Source organism: Schistocerca cancellata, chromosome 5 (genome assembly GCF_023864275.1).
Source record: "Schistocerca cancellata isolate TAMUIC-IGC-003103 chromosome 5, iqSchCanc2.1, whole genome shotgun sequence".
Taxonomy (NCBI): Eukaryota; Metazoa; Arthropoda; class Insecta; order Orthoptera; family Acrididae; genus Schistocerca; species Schistocerca cancellata.
The window spans coordinates 58,489,954-58,500,193 of NC_064630.1; positions in this window are offsets into that span (position 1 = coordinate 58,489,954).

Genomic DNA, 10,240 nt, shown 5'->3' on the forward strand with positions numbered 1-10,240 from the left:
ACTCAGTTTGTATATTTTGCTTATTTTTTTCATAGTTCCACACAGCTTCTTCCTGTTTTCTCGAATGATCTGTGTTCAGTTTTTCAAGGCTTATCCACTGTGCCAACTTATAACTAATTCTGAGGGGGGCGCGATGGGGAGGTTCCCTTGTAAGAGGAATTAAGTCGTGATCTATTCGAAAATTTCAGATTGCATGTTTTGCCAATAAAATGCTAACAACAATTTTTATATTTAATAAAAGCTGAAATTATTGCAGTGACTGGGGTACCCAATTCGTGTGTAAATTTACGCCCTCTACAACAGCGCCCGTATCTATGTGCAAGGGGGTAGGGGGGAGGGTCGCGATCCCCCTCTACCTCTAAGGTAAAAGAAAAAATATAGTGCATTCAGATGTTTTTCGTCAAGAAAACGATTTAAAAGTCAGTATTACACAGATTTTAACGTGATCGGATATGAAATTATTTTATGGCTTCGTACAAGTAGCCATTCGCCTTCCAAAATATTAAAAATGCACCATACCCCCAGGTCTAGCCCCCCCCCCCTCCCCCGCCCCAACCCCCAACCTTAAAAACTATCGTATGGGCGCCCTTAGTCCTATAGCGTGCAAAAGTTGAACCACAGGGTACTGCAGGGGGCGTCAGCTCTTGTATGCATCGTATTAACCATTATTACTTCACTTGTCCTCTCGGGAGGTTATCGGAAGCGTGTGCTGAGGTTACAGTGAACAAGTATAGTGACTAAGGCAAACACATCGCACTCACAACGCTTTCAGCTCAGTTTTGCAAAATGGTTCAAATGGCTCTGAGCACTACGGGACTTAACATCTGAGGTCATCAGTCCCCTAGAAATTAGAACTACTTAAACCTAACCAACCTATGGACATGACACACATCCATGCCCGAGGCAAGATTCGAACCTGCGACCGTAGCAGTCGCGCGGTTCCGTCAGTTTTGCAAATATTACCAAGTGGCGCGGCATGCCCTCGTCGGGGCGTACAAGATATACGGGCCCTGCAACGAACTTATGACGTCACACTAGTCGGCTCGAGCGACACACCCGGGATAACAAGGCCGCCCAGCAGTGTTAGTGACGTCACACTAAGCGGCCCATAGCCGACGCAGCAGTCCACGGACACCTCCGTACAGACGCGCCTGATGCTAACGATCTTCTGTCCGTCATACAGAAAGGAGCGAACTATAATTCGAACCAAAGATCAAATTATATATATTCTTGTAAACAGCATAAAGGTTCATAACGAAATACCGATTACATATACGGGCAGGAATAGGTTCTAGAACTCCTCTGAAAAGTGTTTATCTTCAGTACCAGAATGAACATCAAATTGTCAGGTTTTCTAAATAGAAAAGCACTCTGTTAGTAACAGACAGCAATAATGAGACTTGCAGTTGGTGATTTCTACGTGGAAAAGGAAATAAGCTGTAGAGAGATTGAAAATGGTAAGTAAAGAGAGCCTCAGCCTTTTGCTCACATTCTTACATGTAATGCACTTGGTTGTTTTTCATTTCCTTACCTTTCATAACATTTTTAATATTGTTTCGAGAAGTGTATCTTCAATAGCAGAGTGAACTTCAAATTGTCAGGCTTTTCTTAAAGGAAAGAGCAGTCCCTTAGTATCACAGTGCAAGACAGAATCTTGTGTTCAGTTATGTTAAAAGGAGAATATTTGATGTCTATCTTTTGTTTCCATTCTTTATTACTGGGGATACACTGGTAAAAATTCTTGAAAAGAGTTGTCACCATGAACATATGAGTAAATTCACAATAGTCATGTGTTTTATGAGATAAAGCGAACTCTTGTTACCCTATTGTAAACGAAAGTTGTGAGGGTTTTGCTATGTATGACAGTGTTTAATATAATTTACTTTCAGTGTAATAGCTTGAAAATGTTAAGTCCTGCTGTCAGTTGGCATTTGTCACCACCTGTATGAGAGTTTTAAAGCTAAATAGTGTTCTGACAATTATAAAATAGTGGCAAAGTTCCTCAATCGATTAAACTTATTCCTGCCCGTATATGTAATCGGTATTTCGTTATGAACCTTTATGCTGTTTACAAGAATATATATAATTTGGTCTTTGGTTCGAATTATCGATTAGTTCGCTCCTTTCTGTATGACGGACAGAAGATCGTTAGCATCAGGCGCGTCTGTACGGAGGTGTCCGTGGACTGCTGCGTCGGCTATGGGCCGCTTAGTGTGGCGTCACTAACACTGCTGGGCGGCCTTGTTATCCCGGGGGTGTCGGCTCGAGGCCCACGAGAAAAACAGGCCGTGGTGCGTACGTCACAGCACGCGACACCGCATGTCCTACGAGCGCCAGAAGGCGTTGCAGGTAGAGTGTGAACAACTCTTTCCGGCCAGTTTTGTAATTATTGACGGCGTGTTGCAATGCAGCACACGGAAAAATTAAAACTTTAGTGGGTACCTTACAATGACATGTTGATTTCTCGTAGGCCCTGCACGCAGCCGAGCGTTCGCGAAGTGTGGCGGAAAATCCGACTCGGGGCTTACACTCGTAAGACCTGTAGTGTCACGTGCTGTGGTATACACGCCGCGGCCTGTCTTCCACGTGGGCCTCGGTCCTCGTGAAATTCTGTTATTGGCGCAGTGCGATGTTTTGCATAACCATGAATACCCCTGGAAGTGAAAACAGAGGAAGATGTCGCGATCGTGGATACATTCGGGTGAAAAAGAGCTTAGATTCAAAGTTGTTCACTTTTCCGGGAAGAAGAAGAGCAGAATCAGGCAATTACACCTCTACAGGAAATAACCTCGCGGGCGGTAAAAATGGTAGGCAAGTCTAAAACACATTCTGAAAGACTAAGAAAGTGGGAGAAACTCGAGAAAAAGTTAAAACTCCTAGAACACAAACGCGTTCTAGAAAAGAGGTTTCTCTATAAGGCTTCCACAGAGCACTTACTGGAAGAAAAACTTCAGCGCGTAATGAGCAGAAGTAGGAATTCCCAGCGTTGAGAAAGTTGCTCATACTTTCGAAAAACAGTTTGGATAATTCTGAAAGAGTAAAGATTTCATTTCAAAACACACTAAGGTAAGAGAACCATCCAATCAGAGCCTTCGGGTATTGTTGCAAAGCGTGCGGAATACTTGAGAGCTATAAGAAATAATGAACGGGAGCCCAATAAACCAGTGGTACTCACGGACGAAACGTGGATGCGTACTAATTGCAGAAAGAAAAAGTGCTGGCAGCATCAAGAAGTTGCGGAAACTGATTCCTAACATACCAGCTGGTAGTACTGCTCTTCACAACGCACCGATCATATCGTTTAGCGAAATGAAGCCCTCAGTACTGCGTCTCGCAAACAGGTGATAACTGAATGGCTCATTCTGTTTTGAATCAAGTTAAACAAGATATGAGCTTTAATAAATTGTGCGCAGTAACAAGCTAAAGCCTGTTTTTAATGCAAATGCCGTTTCAAATTGTAAGAGATTTACTGTTCTGAGGATCCATCCATACCACTATGATCTCAACGCTATAGAGCTAAAACTGGAACACAATAAACAAAAAAATTGCAGGATAAACATTGTAAGTGGGCTGTTTAGGTTTTTATATTGGTAACGTCACGTAGCGCTCTGTATGAAAATCGCTGTGTGCAGTCTGTGGCTGGTTGACATTGTTGTAATATTCGGTATTGTAGTGTTGGGCAATTGGATGTGAACAGCGCGTAGCGTTGCGCAGTTGAAGGTGAGCCGCCAGCAGTGGTGGATGTGGGGAGTGAGATGTCGGAATTTTGAGAGCGGATGATCTGGACGTGTGTCCATTAGAGAGTAAATTTGTAAGACTGCATGTCATGAACTGATATATATATTATAACTTTTGAACGCTATTAAGGTAAATACATTGTTTGTTCTCTATCAAAATCTTTCATTTGCTAACTATGCCTATCAGTAGTTAGTGCCTTCAGTAGTTGGAATCTTTTATTTAGCTGGCAGTATTGGAGCTCGCTGTATTGCAGTAGTTCGAGTAACGAAGATTTTTGTGAGGTAAGTGATTCATGAAAGGTATAGGTTATTGTTAGTTAGGGCCATTCTTTTGTAAGGATTTTTGAAAGTCTGATTGCGTTGTGCTAACAATATTGTGTGTCAGTTTAGTGTTGAACAGAATAAGTAAAGAGAGTGATGTCTGAGTACGTTCAGTTTTGCTCAGCTGTTTGAAAATCAAATAACGTAAGGGGTTTATCAGCACAGTAATTCATTAATTTTTCTAAGGCGACGTTTCAACATCTCTTCCATTCATTCAACTATACTAAGACCAATAACCAAAGAGTCTTCATCTAAAATCTCGATATGATTGGTTAAAAGCGTGCCAACTTGCAAAACACTGAAAATGAATATAGGCACAGAGATGGGTTATTCGAAGAAACTGTACAGAATACAACAATTAGTTTTCTTCTGGAAAGTACAGATGAATATTCAGGACGTGACGACGACACTGATGTGGAAACTGACATGACGGGTTCCAGTGAAACTTACAGAGACAAAGAAATTGAGGCCTATCCCTCGTTTCAGGAACCATCCACTTCATAACTCTAAATCTCCAAGGTTAGTGCAGTTTTCGTTTCATAACTGTAGCTGCACCGCCTGCCTCCCTCGGCACCCTCGACTACGCGCTGACTCAGGATAAGTCGGCCGAAGCACCCTCACTCCCAGGTATAATAGTATTGTGGTCGACTAATACGGTAGATATCTTGTTAGCAGAAGAACAAAACATATTCTTATTGCGAAACAGTTGTCATACTAGACCTAGAAAAATACAGACCATTAATCTCGTCCCTCATTTACTGGAGAAGACGTTGCAGCTAGTGTACAAGCAACGATATGTTGCAGAATACATCAAACCGATATCTTGTTAGTGTTTACATGGCAATAATGACAAAATTTGTGACTCATATTTCTATTGTTCACTGCCGCCTTTGGCGAAGCACCTATATAACAAAGAAGTGCATCAAGTACTACATAAATTTATTAAAGTACAAATGGTCTTCGCAAATATATTCTGCGGAGAAGGGAGAAGACCTTCAGAGCTCAGTGTAAATAAACTTCGACTATTATCCCAGTTGAAATCACTTCACCTTCTCTGAAAACAAACTAATTAAACTGATGTTCTGGTCGGTTCCAGTTACACTCCTGGAAATGGAAAAAAGAACACATTGACACCAGTGTGTCAGACCCACCATACTTGCTCCGGACACTGCGAGAGGGCTGTACAAGCAATGATCACACGCACGGCACAGCGGACACACCAGGAACCGCGGTGTTGGCCGTCGAATGGCGCTAGCTGCGCAGCATTTGTGCACCGCCGCCGTCAGTGTCAGCCAGTTTGCCGTGGCATACGGAGCTCCATCGCAGTCTTTAACACTGGTAGCATGCCGCGACAGCGTGGACGTGAACCGTATGTGCAGTTGACGGACTTTGAGCGAGGGCGTATAGTGGGCATGCGGGAGGCCGGGTGGACGTACCGCCGAATTGCTCAACACGTGGGGCGTGAGGTCTCCACAGTACATCGATGTTGTCGCTAGTGGTCGCGGAAGTTGCACGTGCCCGTCGACCTGGGACCGGACCGCAGCGACGCACGGATGCACGCCAAGACCGTAGGATCCTACGCAGTGCCGTAGGGGACCGCACCGCCACTTCCCAGCAAATTAGGGACACTGTTGCTCCTGGGGTATCGTCGAGGACCATTCGCAACCGTCTCCATGAAGCTGGGCTACGGTCCCGCACACCGTTAGGCCGTCTTCCGCTCACGCCCCAACATCGTGCAGCCCGCCTCCAGTGGTGTCGCGACAAGCGTGAATGGAGGGACGAATGGAGACGTGTCGTCTTCAGCGATGAGAGTCGCTTCTGCCTTGGTGCCAATGATGGTCGTATGCGTGTTTGGCGCCGTGCAGGTGAGCGCCACAATCAGGACTGCATACGACCGAGGCACACAGGGCCAACACCCGGCATCATGGTGTGGGGAGCGATCTCCTACACTGGCCGTACACCACTGGTGATCGTCGAGGGGACACTGAATAGTGCACGGTACATCCAAACCGTCATCGAACCCATCGTTCTACCATTCCTAGACCGGCAAGGGAACTTGCTGTTCCAACAGGACAATGCACGTCCGCATGTATCCCATGCCACCCAACGTGCTCTAGAAGGTGTAAGTCAACTACCCTGGCCAGCAAGATCTCCGGATCTGTCCCCCATTGAGCATGTTTGGGACTGGATGAAGCGTCGTCTCACGCGGTCTGCACGTCCAGCACGAACGCTGGTCCAACTGAGGCGCCAGGTGGAAATGGCATGGCAAGCCGTTCCACAGGACTACATCCAGCATCTCTACGATCGTCTTCATGGGAGAATAGCAGCCTGCATTGCTGCGAAAGGTGGCTATACACTGTACTAGTGCCGACATTGTGCATGCTCTGTTGCCTGTGTCTATGTGCCTGTGGTTCTGTCAGTGTGATCATGTGATGTATCTGACCCCAGGAATGTGTCAATAAAGTTTCCCCTTCCTGGGACAATGAATTCACGGTGTTCTTATTTCAATTTCCAGGAGTGTATTTTCAGAAGATCGAATTATTCCACTAATCTTCCACTAATTCTGCTGTTCGTCAGAAATACACACTGCTTGGAGGCAGTTTAAATAGGTAGTTATACAGGAATGGCGTTTGTTTCAATTTGTCATCAAATAATTTAGTAGAAAAGCTGTTTTCAAATCGTTTATCAAAGATATGTCTTTTCATAGTCAGTAGATGAGTGCATTTCACCTTGTGATGTTACCTCATTTTTCGTCCTAGCCTGGTAAAAAAATAAAAAAAAATGTGCTCGCTTGGAGAATAAGCCACACTAGGTCTACATGAACAGTTTGTACATCAGCACGATGCCGCCACCTAGAGAATATCCGTTACACTGTTAGTAACATGTTCACCAACTTACAGGCTGCTGGCGCCATTTTTCGATTTTTTACTAAGCATATAAGAGTTTCATTTGACTCGCCCTCTTACGGTATCAGCGCGATTGCTAAATCACATATAGAGCAAGTCATCCGCGTACCGGTTTTTGCAACCGGCTTTCCTTATCTGCGTATGTTGCCCTTCAAGTTAATTACAAACCAAAAGTTTCATAAGCCAGTATCATGGACACAAGAGTCGTTGACTAAGAGCCGAACATCGTAATTCTACATGAAATGAATAAAATGCAATTTTATCATGTTGTACACTACTATCTCAGTCATCTACAAAGTTTCTCCGAACCGCCTTCGGGGGTGCAGCCTGTATCTTCAGTGCCTTGCGGGAGGGAGGCAATAGGGAAGAGAGGGGGGGTCTGCTCTGAATCCACTTGTGTATATAACACTAAGTGTTAATGTACATAGAACAATAACAATAAAAAAGGGAGCAGAACACTATATAGTTTACGAAATGTTTCGGCGTCAATGCATACCAGTACTCATTTTATTACTGTAACAGTTGCAATGCAGTAAGGACACGACTAGAACATTAATCAAGACTAGAATAATGTTGTAACGCTAATAAAGGTAACATGGAGCAGTCCTTACAACAATGGAAACCATGGCCTCAACGAATTCTTGTTTGAAATGTATGTTGCATGCCTGCTCACTGCACAGCGTTTTGTCATCGTGTGGAGCATAGAGTAAATATCTCTGGAGTGAGCATTCACATGCGCAGAACAGATTTTGTGTTGTCGACGTACATTGCCGGCCTGGTCACGTGTTCTCGGAACGTCGTGTTTTTGTCCGTATAGCGTCCTGTATATTTAGAATGTCACTACATCCCTAATACTGACGGATTCTTTTCGTACGTGTCGTGGATTATTTATACATGTTGCGCAGACATTTCAACAGTATCCATTTGATACCGGGAATAAACCAGCAACGTTACTTTTAAGGGCAAGTGATATTACATCCTGCTTCTTTGCGATGGGTGTCATAGCTCATATGCACTTGATTTTTAGTAGTTTTCGGTATGATACGGCACTTTATAGTATTACAGAGCCTGACGTACATTTTTGCAGTGATAGTCTTTCAAAACGACTTGATAGTACTATAGTACGTCTGCAAGTGTCCGAAAAACACCGAATTTGCTACACGTTAGCGATTATATCCCTGCTAATATGTCCTTTATTCTGCTATTTCTGCGTATTTATTTTATCGTTTTTGCGACCTAAAGCACAATTTTTCTTACAGGTGACACTTTGAAGTATTTATTTAACGGATTTTACGTACTTGCTCCCAGTTTATTACATAAATAGTAGACTGAGTAAGAAGGGGGGAAAAAGGCGATCGGAGAATAAATGTACTGTAAAGCAAATACAGTTGGTCATGTAACAGTCAACCCATATAACACCATTAAGGGAAGTGGAAAGTGACACAAATGAAAGAGTTTGGGGACATGTTTACTAATATTTTACGCTTCTTAATCAAATGCTGAAGAAAATAAATTGAAGGTAAAATACACCAAAGGAGATGAATGTGTACTTTGATTAGCTACCTTCAGCCACACACATCCAAATTTTTCTATGTCTAAACGTTCCTCTTCAAAATGTTTTGAACATACTTTGGAATATTTTGTGGGGACTAAATTACTCATTTTCTGGAGCCACTGATAAATGCATGGAGGATAGTATTTGCTGAAACAACTAACCACTCCTTTTCCTGTTTCACTAGCAAATTTACGAGAACAAGCGATTGGTTGTATGCTTTTTTTACGAGCCGTAATATCTATTATATAGTCATAAAACCGTAGAAAAATAGGTCTACCGAATCAAGCCTTAATTATAATGCTCCTCGAAATTTTTAAACATATACAGTGTCTCTTACTAATATGATAACTATAATTAGAGCTACATGTTAAGTACCCACGAAAAGTTACTATCCCTTCGTTCACATACTTTTCTTTGCATCCGTAGCAACAATAGTAATTCACCATCGCTATTACACTATCAAGAAACGATGAAAACATAACAAAAACTCTTGATATTATAAACTTCAAACTCTGCGGAAAGCACACACGCATAGCAAAGTCACGAAAACACGTGACAGTCCTGGTTTAATGTTGACAACATGCGCAGAACGCAGTGCTCACTCCAGAGATATTTACTCTATGATGTGGAGCAAAGACGTTACATATAGAAGCATAGATGCAATGCACGTAATCTTTGCCAGGAGCGCTGCATGGAATACGAATATATGGAATGAGTATTCAGATGCGCAGAACAGAACTACCTCCAAACTTCCGGGACTGTTGTACGACATAAAATTTGCCCAGAAACAATTTTATGCAGATTTTGACTGTCATTACATCACTAGTACAGACAAGTTCCATTCACAGCATCTAAGATTTTGTTCACGCGATTCACCGTCCTCTTAATAAACATCATTCGATATTTCGATTGAACCTGGCGTAAAACTTTGAAGAGATAAACGCAGAGGTATTTGTTTGTTTGCGACTATTGTCACAACTCAGATGTCGCTATTTTTATTGTTATGGGGAAAGAATGGATAGCTGTCGCTATTTGTAAGGTTTTTTTACCACACGTTAGAGCAACAGCATTGCAATATGGTTTCCTAACACTCCAAGATGAAAGTGGCCCGAAAAATTTAGGTTTTGAAGCTACGACATAAAGCGAACTGGCGATTTATCACAGTTGTCAAATATTTTTAGAGATTTTTGTAAATCTCTCCGTCTTTATTTTTTAGTACAATCTTTCTAATCGTTGTTCATTCTTAGTGAAACTAAAATATTAATCGAAGGTAATTATTATCCACGACGTAAGGGCTTGTCGTAAATTTTCTACAGTAACTACCTGAAAATCAGTACGAGGGGGAGCCAAAAGTAACTGGAATCTTAATGCTGTACATTGTGTACTTGTAGTAGCAGATTGCGCCGCCAGGGGGTTGTACTAGGAGCTCTGCTGAGTCATTCTGCCACGCGGCGTCATCCAACAGTGAGAAGTGTGGTTTCTTTGTCAGTTCTTTGATTGTGCGTACAGTGCAGATGTGACACGAGGAAATGGCTAGTTCTTACGAACAACGTGCAGCAGTGAAGTTTTGTTTCTTGCTCGGCAAGAACGCAGCAGAAACTGTTGTGGTGATTCAGACAGCCTACAAAGACTATGCTCTTAGTTAAACGCAAGTGTGCGAATGGTTTTCTCCGTTTAAAACGGTAGAAATGGTGGTTGAAGATCATCCCCATTCCTGTCGA